At 37.1% G+C, this 13,032-nt stretch overlaps 1 long non-coding RNA gene across 2 annotated transcripts; it reads left to right on the top strand.

Annotated features, from left to right (window-relative positions):
* The first annotated feature begins 3,887 nt into the window (after positions 1–3,887).
* Positions 3,888–5,380, top strand: LOC132114336 (uncharacterized). Of its 2 annotated transcripts, XR_009425291.1 has the most exons (4): positions 3,888–3,977; positions 4,233–4,360; positions 4,990–5,070; positions 5,313–5,380. It is a non-coding gene; the product is annotated as an uncharacterized LOC132114336 (long non-coding RNA). The 2 variants fall into 2 exon arrangements; XR_009425292.1 differs by lacking the exon at positions 3,888–3,977 and having other exon boundaries at positions 4,221–4,360.
* The last annotated feature ends 7,652 nt before the right edge of the window (positions 5,381–13,032 follow it).

Here is a 13,032-nt window from a genome sequence, read left to right as displayed (position 1 = left end):
GAAAGACCCCATTGAAAGGTGGTGGCGGAGCGCTGAATTGAATGTGATAACCTTTTTCTAAAGTCTGCAGGACCCAACGAGACACATTTGGCAGTAGTTTCCACGCTGCTAAATAGTCTACTAAGGGAACCAGTCTCTCGAGACTGGTATCTGATGTACTTTGAGCTGCTAGCTCGGTGCCCTGAAATGGAGGACCGACAGGAAACAACTGAACTAGCTGCTGTTGAGGGCTCTGAGGAGACACAGACACCGTGTAATGCAGTGCACCCCACTCTTTCCCAGTAGGGGTCACCCTCAGCGGTCCTTGATGTTGGTTGTCAGGACCACTTTGTTGTGGGCTTCCTGGACTGAAGCACAACCCTCAGATCGGGCTTCATCTTGGAAGCCGCTGGCTTAGAGCGCCACTGACCCCTCTGTCCAGCTGCGGGGGAGCATGAGAGGCGATACTCAATTTTGCACCTCTTTTAAATCTGACAGCGTCAACCATAGATTTTTTTCTGCTGCTACCAGAGCTGCCATGGACAGCCCAATTGCGCGGGCGGTCTCCTTGGTGGTGCGGAGGGCTAAATCAGCGGTTTTCTTCAGCTCAGAAATATTTTCCTCTATAACTTCCTCACCTTCATCTAGCTCTTTTAGCAGATCAGCCTGGTATGCCTGCAGCACAGCCATCGTATGCAGACATGCACTAATCTGACCTGCTGCTGCGAACCCCTTGCCAACCAGCGCTGAAAAGTAATTTGCAGCGGCTTGGAGGGCAAGAACGGAGCCTTTAATGATGATGCCCCGTCGTGAGACAGATAGCTCGCGAGCATCTGTTCTACCAGGGGCATCGATCTGTAACCATGCTCATCTAACCATAACACATTCCCATAATATTCAGAGGCGGGGACGAATAAATGGGCCGAGAATGGTTTAGCCCAAAATCTCCACACCTCGGCAAAAAAGGCAGGCTCCGACGTGGAGGTGGTGGCCAAGTTTTTAAAAAAAAAACGCTCATCTAGCCCTTAGGCATTGTTGGGGAAGTTTTCGTCCACTAGGGGGTAAAGTTGAGTCTTATTTTGGCCACAACTTTCTCTGTGTTTGAGCTAATGGAATGATTTTTGGTGACAAATCTTATTGTGACCCATATTTTGGGAAAATGCTTTGAAATTTTTCAAAAACTCAACGGTACACTGTGGGCAAATTCAAAATTCAAAAACAGCCACGAACAGTAAATGAGGGAGAAAAAAATTTAATCTAATGCTGCAAAAAAACTAAAATTGCATCAATGCCAATGTTGCTACTAATCTTTAACATGCCCAAGACTGTTATAAAAAGTAAAAAAAAAAATTCCAGCCACAATTACTTTTATATTGAAAATAAGTCATTTTGTGCGTTTTTCCCCCAAATCAGTGACATCACTGAACTTGGCAATTAAAGAGTTAAAATCTTGAATTTTTTAAAAAACATTTGGTAGTTTTGATAAGGACTGAAGTTGATTAACAGATTTATGCAAAAAAAATGGAAAAAAAATATGAATCTGATAAATTTTTACAGCAGTTTAATTGAGTGGATGTTTTCATCCCGAACATAATGAAAGGGTAGTGAATTTGAACAATGCACAAGGGCTAGTTTACTCTTATGTGTTTCTGCTTTTTTCTTGGCGGGCCAATCGATGTTTTACTTGGTTACCACACGAGTTACCACCTCCAACAACTCCTCATACTGTGGTGACTGAGAGGGCGAATCACCTGCTTCCCGGGGGGTGAACGCTGGATCTGGCAGGTGAGGAAGAAGATAGGGAATCGCCCTTCTGCATTCCTTCCACCAGATCCAACTTCAAACCCCACAAGTGCAGCTGCCACTCTGCCTCGGCGGAAACGGGGCCAGCACCGTGAGGAACGCTCGTGAAGGGTCCCTCCTTAAAGAGAGCATTCTGAGAGTGAAGCATATGCAGGGGAAGCTGCTTGCAATGTGGACAGCTCTCTAGAGAGCCAACTCTGCATGCTCTGCTCCCAAGCAGACCATGCATAAACTGTGTGTATCCAAGCTCGTGATGTAGCATGAGCAGGGAGCTTGAAACGCGATCCACTTTCGCCCAAATGTTTTGTCTTACTATCAGCCTTTTTAGCCATGTTGTGACTGTGTAACTTTTGTATGATAAACAACAGTAAATAAGACTAACAGACATGTAATGGTTACTGAAACACACACAGAGCTTTGCTGAATGACAGAAAGCTGATGCTCAGTCCATCTCACGTGTACGGTGTCCATATTAGGACATCCTCATACCTCACACATAGGAAGACAAGGCATCATGCCTCAGACTAAAAGGCTTCAGTCATTGAACAAAACGGCATCGTGCCTCAGACTGAAAAGCTTCATGTCTCAGGAAAAACAATGTCAGGTGTCAGGTCTCGTACAATTAGGCATCAGACGAAACAGCCTCAGACAAAAAGGCATCAGACATAAAGGCATCAGACGAAACAGCCTCAGACATAAAGGCATCAGACATAAAGGCATCAGACGAAACAGCATCAGACGAAACAGCCTCAGACATAAAGGCATCAGACATAAAGGCATCAGACTAAAAGGCATCAGACTAAAAGGCATCAGACGAAACGGCATCAGACGAAACGGCATCAGACGAAACGGCATCAGACTAAAAGGCATCAGACAAAAAGGCATCGGACGAAACGGACTCAGGTGGAGTTTGGAGGTTCGCATTGCCCCGCCCCATGTGACGTGACGTCACATGTACGCGGTTCAGATCAGATACAACAACAGCTGATGGAGGAGGTAACTCGCCATGATATATCTATTTATATATTTGCTTTCATTAAATGTTACACTTATTACATTGTATACAGAAGATAACGTGCATTTCGCGAGTTTTATTTGCACGTTTAAAAAGTTAGATGACATATTTCAACTAGCTAGCTTGTATGATGCAAACTATTGATAGTTTTCACGATTGTGAAGACGCATTCTTTCGAGCTATTAGACTGAAATCTTATTCTAATTTTTAATCTAACTGTATAGTCTAAAACTAACAGTTGTTGAATTAAAATGATTTTGCCTGGTTCAGTTTTAAACTACATATTTGTGTGTTTCAGTCAATCAAGAATGGACACAGAGATAAGTATCCTGCATTTAACTTGTTTTGTGTGTCTAACTAAATATATTATGTTTTACTTGCTAAATGGTATAGGCTACTATCATGTTCTGTTTGCTTAACTACAGAATGAATGTTGAAACTTACTTCAGAATGAAAAAAACTTAGGCTACGTAATGTGCCTTAATTTATTTGTAGATGAAATGATAAAGTGTCTTTTTGACCGTGGCTTCAAACAAAGAGAAATGTGCTCTTTTCTTGGTGCTTCTGGATACAAAATCAGGTAATCTTTATGCTTAGTTAATGTTAATCGAACTGCAGTGCTCAGTACTGCTTTGATAATACTGATATTAAATATACCCAATACACATGAAAATTTATTACAGCATTGTATTATTTATCTTGCAGTGAAAGGCATCTAAGAAGATTACTTAAATCACTTGGTTTGAAACAGAGTTTTGAAAGGCCCCATAATGAAATTCGCCAAGCTGTGATGGTAATGTCTTAAAGCAGTGTTCCTTAGTGTCCCTGCTCCTGGAAAGCCACTTAACTTCAGATTTCAGTTCCAATCATTTTACAAAGCACCTGCAGCAACAAACTGCCTTAGGTTAAGAAAACCCTCATTGATAGTATTATCAAGAGTTTTCCTTCAACTGGACAACTGTAATTTCTATGAAAACTCAAATACCTTGGTTTGTTGAATAAAGGGGGATATTAAGTGGAGTAGAAACTAACCTCTGCAGGAAAAAGTCTCTCCCATACTGGTAATAATGATCCAAATAATATTTATTTAGAGTGAACTGAGGCACTGGTCACCTTGTCAAGGAATCCGTGCAATGCACAAACGGGTTCGTGATGTCAGAGGAATCCAGCCTTGCTACAGGTACCAATATAATAACCCTACTTTTTTAGATGTGGTCAAGATTGTGTTTTTTATTAAACACTTCATGAGTTCACACTTATATACAATTACAGGGGGTATGTAAATGGTTAGGACTAGACGTATAGACTGCTGAAATATACCTATATCATTGATTGCTGAGTGCTCTCCACTTGTGTTAATTATCTGAACGTGCTCCTCCCAAACTATATTAATAAAACATCATTTAATATGTTACTTTCTCTGTTATTTCTCTAGGAATGATGTGGCTCTAATAATGAGAGAACTTGATGGTAGTGGTCTTCTTAATAGATGTCCTGGGAAAAAAAGAATTGAACGTAGGAACTACTTCAGCCGTGGACCAAATTACACTTGGCATATTGATGGTAAATATTATTAAATATGAATAATATATACAGATATTAGTAAAGGGATAGTTAAGCGAAACTCTCTTCCCAATGTCATTTAAAATCCGTATTATAAAAGTGAAGTGAAGCATGAACTAATTCTTCCAAGTTTTCTGAATGATGTTTTGATTGAATAATAGATATTTATTGTGATACATATTTTATTATTTGTTATAGGAAATTACAAATTGAAATTCTTTGGAATCTGGGTACATCTTGGTATTGATGGGTACATTTAACAAATTGCATTGCCTTTTTTGTAATTTTAGCCTCTGAGATGTAGTCTAATTTGTTACTTTGTTTGGTAAAAACAAGTCTATAGTTTTTTTTTTCTTTGTTAATGTACTTGCTATTCTCTTCATAGATTTTCTAGGAAAATTATTTGGCTTAAGGCTGGCACTTCTAACCGACAGCAAACCTTCATTACAAGGTACTTCTTTGATGCCATTCAGGAACACAGTGGTACGTATAGTTGATGTTACAATAGTCATGATAGGAGAGGCTTCTCATATTTGTTCACAATATTAAAAATATTACTTTAATTTACTATAGGTTGCCCACGATTCATAAGAGCAGACAGAGGGAAGGAAAATCTTCTCGTCGGACAGATGCAAGTGGCATTTCACTTCCGGGAGTCTAGTGATCAAGGAAGAGATTCCTTCAGAGTGGGGACATCGGTACATAATCAGGTATGTGAGCATAAATGCAGATAAAATATATTTTCTTGTCACAAGAATTAACATTTAATATTTTGTTTTATCAGCGAGCTGAATGCTTCAACAGTATGCTGAAGAAAACATGGATCAAAAAAGGGCAGGTGACATTTGAGGTGAACTTTTTGTCTATGAACTGGAATTATGGCAAATGCTTATTGCTGCAAATGAAAACATTTTAGTAATTTATTTACCTTTATTAAAATTTGCATTTTTAGGCCATGATGCAGTCTGGCATGCTCGATTTGGACAATCCTGTAAACATGTAAGTTAAAATTTGTTGTCAGCCCTCATGTATCTGCTTATACTTTATGAAAAAAATAAATAATACATGCTGCTAACCTACAGAAATTGCCTGCAATATACACACCTTCCCCTTCTTGAGAGAGAGCTGGACCTAGAGCAAACACTGTGGAACACTCATGACATTCGCATGCAAAGGAATGTCTGCATTTACTATAGGTTGCCCACGATTCATAAGAGCAGACAGAGGGAAGGAAAATCTTCTCGTCGGACAGATGCAAGTGGCATTTCACTTCCGGGAGTCTAGTGATCAAGGAAGAGATTCCTTCAGAGTGGGGACATCGGTACATAATCAGGTATGTGAGCATAAATGCAGATAAAATATATTTTCTTGTCACAAGAATTAACATTTAATATTTTGTTTTATCAGCGAGCTGAATGCTTCAACAGTATGCTGAAGAAAACATGGATCAAAAAAGGGCAGGTGACATTTGAGGTGAACTTTTTGTCTATGAACTGGAATTATGGCAAATGCTTATTGCTGCAAATGAAAACATTTTAGTAATTTATTTACCTTTATTAAAATTTGCATTTTTAGGCCATGATGCAGTCTGGCATGCTCGATTTGGACAATCCTGTAAACATGTAAGTTAAAATTTGTTGTCAGCCCTCATGTATCTGCTTATACTTTATGAAAAAAATAAATAATACATGCTGCTAACCTACAGAAATTGCCTGCAATATACACACCTTCCCCTTCTTGAGAGAGAGCTGGACCTAGAGCAAACACTGTGGAACACTCATGACATTCGCATGCAAAGGAATGTTCCAGGTCCATTTGGGAAACCAGACCTTCTCTTTTTTTCCCCACCCGAAGGTATGCATTTTATCTAAATTAAAATGGTTTAGAAAAGCAGCAGCAACTTAACAAAGGAATTTGTATCTTCCTGCAGGATTTGCAGATATGCTCTGCAAAGTAGATGATGACCTCCTGCAGTATGCAGAACAGCTTGTTTGTGGTGAAGATGAGCCTTTGTTGGTGGCAAACGAAGCATTCCGAACAATATCTAAGGCTATTCTTCATGATACAAACTTCCCATCATCACCAGATGGGTCTCTTGCAGCTTATCTCATGATGGTCGAGAAATTCACCACAGTCCTTGAAACAAGAGGCATTTCCATTCCATCCACATTTGCAGAGGCTAATGAAATATACCAGCTACTGGCCAATGAGTTATGGACTTCGTAACTGCTTATCAAACCAGATTCACATATAGATGCCAAATGAATAAAAAAATGCTACAAGGATGTAAAACACTTTTAATGATGTGGACATGAATTTCAAACAAATAGTAAAACAAATGCTTGTTCAGTTAAAGCTTTAAAAGCTTTTTGTTGTTTTGACAGTGAAGGCAAGTCAAGTGAGTTGCATAACATTTGTTGTACAGTTAAGTATAATGTATTGGTGTTTCACATCGAAACATTATTGATTAAACTGACAACAAGAACATAACATGGAATTTTGTGTTAAGTTTTGTATATTCTCCTACACTCACTACCTAAAGTAGAGTAAGTAAAGTAGTTTTAATGTTTAAAGGTGGTTCAAACCAACAGTGTTAGAGAGATAATGACTATGCTTATAAATGTAAACATTTCACCAACAATGGTATTTTTAGTACAAACTGAAAAAAATGTAAACATTTTACCAACAATGGTATTTTAGTACAAACTGAAAAAAATGTAAACATTTTACCAACAATGGTATTTTTAGTACAAACTGAAAAAAATTTAGACATTTTACCAACAATGGTATTTTTAGTACAAACTGAAAAAAAAAATGTTACATTGTCCATGTACAGTAACTGAGGGAAAGTCTAACCTATGTTTGGTTGTGACAAACCATTACATTTACCATTCGTAACCATAACGGCTCTTTAAATCTGGCCCCTCCACTGTTTTTATGGAAAGCACCACAGCAGAAGCTTCAGGTCTTGATGCTACTTCATAGTGCAACATTGTATCAATAAACCTGTACTTTTCGTGTAAATGTTACAAAGCATGTGGCGGCACCTTTGTTGCCATTAGACTGCACAACTGTCTTTGGTTTTTTACTGTCCATGGCACTGATTTTGTGAAAACCTCCAGGTAAGTTGCTCCAAGAGACCAGATGTCTGAACCTCTGGAAGCCTGTTCGAATTCGGCCAGACATTCTGGGGCCATATAAAGAAAGGTTCCACCCATTGGACCTATTCTTCCTCCAGTAAGTCTGCTTCCTTGTCGCAGAACAACAGTGTCTCTGATGTTGGCAAGGCCCCAGTCTGTCAGTACAGCCTTTTTTGAGAACTGGTCGATCTGTTTAGAGTAACAAAATTGGTTTAAATATTTTTGTTTGTAACTAGTAGATTTTTTATTTTTATATATATATATATATATATATATATATATATATATATATATATATATATATTACATTACCAAAATGAGATACAAATTGAGATGTCCAGGGCAACAAAATAGTTGTCATCTCCTTCAAGCTAACAAAAAATACAACACAAATTGAAATTACAAACTTATGAAAGGGTTTTACATTTCACTGAAGAGAGATACACATACAAAACAGCAAAACCATCACAAAAAAATTGACCAAAATTCAAACTACAACATACAGAGACAATTTTGTAAAAGGTTATGTTGTCTCCCTTGGTTTGCTTTACATATGTTATTGTTTTACAATTAAAGGTGCTCTAGTCTAAGTGATGTTGGGTGACGTCACTTATTGTTGACGTTTGAAGTATTGTCAAACAAAACGGAGGCTAGCTAGACCCTCCCTCCTCCTCATCTCCACACTAACCCCCCAAACCCCCACCCCCAAATCATTCTTGTGGGTTATTGGCTGGAGCAATTTGTTATGTTTCGTGGTGCGGGTGAGCCCAGTTTGTTTTTGTTGCTGTTTGTGAAGCCTGGGCTATCTACAGAGACCCTGTTTTTTTTACAGTGTGTTCAGGGGACAGGCAGCTTGCAGATAGTGAGGAGATGTTTGCTGTAAGTGACAAAAAAAAAAACTGGCCTAAAAAATGTGTGACATCACTTAGAGCACCTTTAAGCAAGGTGTTATTACGAGATCAGAACCAGCAGGTGGATATGTAATCGGCTATGACAAAGTTATTTAGAAATAACTGTTGCCTATGCATAATAAAGATGGCATAATTACTAACTCTGCTACGTTTGGGCCTGGTTTAACAAACAGGGCTTAGATTAAGCCAGGATGAGACCTTAGGTCAATTAGGACATTGAAGTAGCTTTTATAAATAAGACTCAGTTTAAAAAAAATTACTGGTCTGCATCTTGAGACAAAACAATGGCACTGATATATTTTAAGATCTGTCAGTGCAAGTTACTTTCCGTTAAAACAGCTCAAAAATGCTTTAAGACTTTTAGTCCGGGACTATCTTAAGCCTTGTCTGTGAAACCGGGGGTTTAATTAATTAAAGAAAATAAGGTAACAGAGTACAGATATCCCTCCCTCTTGTTATGCTTAGTTGATTTGACATTTGTTTGACAAGAAGAATATATATATATTTTTTTACCTTAACACAAGAATTGTCATTGTGTAGTGCATCAGCCAGGGTTGTACCATGTATATACTCATTGGCCAGCAGGAAGGCATTGTCCGTACGGGCTGCAGCCATGAGTCGAACAATATTGGGATGGCTCAGTCGCCTATAAAATACGAAAGTGTAAAAAACGAAGTGTAAAAGTCATTAATTAAAGGATCAAAACACTTACGCACAGCCAAACTGTTACAAAAATGAAAACAGTAAGTTACACACAGTAAAAAATCATTAAGTTGTTGTTCCAAACTTTACCATTTTCCCCAACTGTTAATTATTATATAAGAGTTAAATAAAAAATTAATCTTTAATTGATGATGAGAATTAATCTTACAGTGAGACGAGAATCTCATGCTGGATATCTTGGTCTGGAAGTCCTGCTGTCCACAGAATCTTTTTTATGGCAGCTGGGGTGCCCTGAAAATAACCTCTATATACTTTTCCAAATGCACCTTCACCCAACAGGTTCTCTTCATTGTAACGGATTAGGGACTCATCCACATATGGCAGCCTCGGAACATATACTATATGTAATCAAGTTGAGATTGAAAATGTATATAATTAAATGCATTTAACATTAAATAACCTATCCACTACAATTCTAATTTACAAAAAAAAGAAGAATAAAGAAATTCTGCAAACATGTATGTAATGGTTTGCAATATTACTTACATGACGGTAATATGGTGACAACATTGGACGACACATAACACACTTGATTTTGTGGACAACTGTCTTTATCTACAGATCCTATGCCTTCTTGCATGGGTTTCTCTGCAACAAGTTCTGGAGGTGTGTAGCCACTTGCACATTGCTCTGAAAAATCAATCAAATTCTGATATTTATGATTGACATTCTGTTCCCCACTAAAACCTATCACATGGCCTATTCACAAGACTTGAAATCTAGTGTACAATACACATGGAATACTTTTGGTCTTTTCTGGAGCTGGACAGCCATTGCTACTATAAGCTGTAATTTACATCAAATTTTAATTTTAATCCTTTAAGGATTTATCAGCACTAATGAATCTCTCTGCATCTGATTCTAAATTTGGATTAATGGGTGAAGGTTTCATGTTTCTTTCACTGCATCTGATAAAGGAATTAATGAATAAAGGGAGGAAAGAAGGAAGGAATGAATAAAGGAATTAATTAATTAATTATGTTTATGAACCTGGAACTGAATCAGTGCGTTCTGATCTCCCAGCACATTGACCTGAACCTATGCACCTCACTACATTTTGGTCTGCAGGTCTTCCTAAAAATCTGGATCCCTTTGGTTGTAAATCCTACAAACAAACAACCATTAATATCGATCAATCTTATCTAAACATCCAAATATTCAACAGTAATATTTCAGTAAGACTTTATTTAAAAATATAAATCAGTAAACTGAAGTTACCATTTCAAATGAGTCCATTTCACTTTCATCAATTTCTTGGAAAAAAGGGAGCAATACATAAATAAATGGAACACATACTAAACATTATAATCAATGAACAACTATTATGTATTACAAAACATCCATGGTATTTAAAATGTCATCAAAACGTACAGTACATACCTGATATTGAGCTGGCTTCATCAAGGCAAATTAAATCTGTAGATACAACATGAAATTGGTATTGTATTAAGACAAGAGCAAGTTTATAACATACATGACATGCAATTTGAACATTATGATACCCATTTCTCTACATCCAATGTAAAATGTTCGCTTCCAGAGGGTTGGGATCTCTGCCACGGATCCAAATTCCTGATTGAACTGTTCCTTCGTCCACCGCGTCCCATCTGCCTGACAGAGGGTAAATACACTCCCCTCTCTCTCTTTATCTGGCCAAAAGGTTTCCTGGCCAAGTTTTAGGAGCTCATCATACCCCTCAGTGCCTGTGACAATCATCCGTGGTGGGGTTTTTTGATATCTGCCTGGTCTTTTCGCAGTTCTTGGTTTCCACTCCATGGGAGTCATTTTTATCTTGTAACATGAGACACAATGGTTATAACTACATAGTAACATTTGACAAGACCAACTTTGATGCTGGCTTGAGAAAGTTTAAATTAGTTTTTTGACAGAATTAAGTTTGAAATAGTTTTAAAAGCTAGAATTTTGGATGTATGGCTAGACCAGAGTTTGGTGCTTCTAGCTTGAAAGCCCAAGGGCTAGTTAGAGTCAGACAGTTTAGTCTCATAAATAATAATAATAATAAATTTAAATAGCATTTCAGTAATTTGGCTTTTTCAAGCCAATTTAATAATAATCAAATGCTTAACTAGTAGATTATTAAGTTGGCTTTCTAAAGCCGACTTAATTATTGCAGCAACTAACCTTTAAAAGGGGTTGTCCTTTTTGACGGAGGGGAAACTGGCATTTCTTCACCTGTGGTTTCATTGACTGTTTTGCTTTGGTAAAAATACGTGCTGCATCTGTAATACAGACATAAAAATTCCGTTACACGATCATTTTTAAATGAAAGAATTGGCAAACAAAACAACTGTTTTATAATGACGGTTGAATTTACTTTCCTTGGCACCCTTGGTAAATATGAGCAAACCAGGGTATGGGAAAATGTGTGTTCTTTATCTTTTATTCAAAGTATTCACAAAATATGTAACCCTTAATTACATTGAAAAAAAAAAATTCTGACATAATTATTTGTTGCTCAAATATATTTGTGTCCCTTCCTTTAATGCTTTGTGTATGCCCCCTTTGGCAAAATAACAGCTCTGCATTTTCTGTAGAATACATGACAAGGTATCTGAGACTATTCCTCCATTCCTTAGATTCAGAGGTCTAATGGACTCTCTTCATCAGGTCATCCCACAGGTTTTAGATCAGAAAAATGAAATGGCATGCTATGACCTCTTTAAAGGTCAAAGACTAGGCCTATTTTGCTCATATTTAACAAAGGTGACAATATTTCTGTAGGATGCTATACATTTTGTCTTCTTACCCATGAATGTCTTCTGATTTTTTACTTTGCTTGTCTCTGGAATGTTAAAGAGAAAAACAAAATATATAGGCTAGAAGAAAATTAAATAAACAAATATAATAAAATTAAATAAAAAAAAGTTTTCCAATATGTAAAAATAAATAACAGGATACCTGATGTTCCTTCTCCAACACTATGTTCCTCTACTCCACTCAATAAGTGCTTGACTCTTGCATTAAAGCCCTTTTGAGTAAACTCATCTACATATGAGGCAAAGCAGAAGTGAATACAATTTGTAAAGTTTCCATTCCATTCCATGCACATGTAATGATAAAATAAGTAATATAATTACAATATCTTTCAATATTACTCCAAAAAGCTCATTAGGCCTACATACCATTATCCAGTTGTTGTTTTAGACTGTCATAAGCCTTCACCTTATCCATATTTCTTTCCTGAAAACGTTGTAATACAATATGACGTTAGCATATTACCAGAGGTTGAAATAGTTGATATAGTGATATTCACTGAGCGGACTGACGTTTGGGGTGAGGGGAGATGGGACTCTCGATGATATTTCAGATGCATTTAAATATAAAAACTTATATTATCCATAATTATATCCTTCCTACATAATAATATAAAATAATTAACTTACTTCCGTCCGTCACCATCCCTTTCCAGCCTTGTTAGCCTAATGTTTGCTTTTGATGAGTCTAACGCTATTGATTTTTTTTTTAAATGTATTTACATAGACAATCACATTTTAATCATGCAGTCTAATAGCTCGAAAAAACGCGTTAGCTTCACGATCGTGAATTAGCCTAAGTTGTATACAGAAGATAACGTGCATTTCGCGAGTTTTATTTGCACGTTTAAAAAGTTAGATGACATATTTCAACTAGCTATCATTATAGTTTTCAGTGAAAACTAATAGCTAGTTGAAATATGTCATCTAACTTTTTAAACGTGCAAATAAAACTCGCGAAATGCACGTTATCTTCTGTATACAATGTAATAAGTGTAACATTTAATGAAAGCAAATATATAAATAGATATATCATGGCGAGTTACCTCCTCCATCAGCTGTTGTTGTATCTGATCTGAACCGCGTACATGTGACGTCACGTCACATGGGGCGGGGCAATGCGA

Source organism: Carassius carassius, chromosome 33, assembly GCF_963082965.1.
Source record: "Carassius carassius chromosome 33, fCarCar2.1, whole genome shotgun sequence".
Classification (NCBI taxonomy): Eukaryota; Metazoa; Chordata; class Actinopteri; order Cypriniformes; family Cyprinidae; genus Carassius; species Carassius carassius.
The sequence above is the reverse complement of the archived record's forward strand: the minus strand, read 5'-3'. Positions and strand labels throughout refer to the sequence as shown.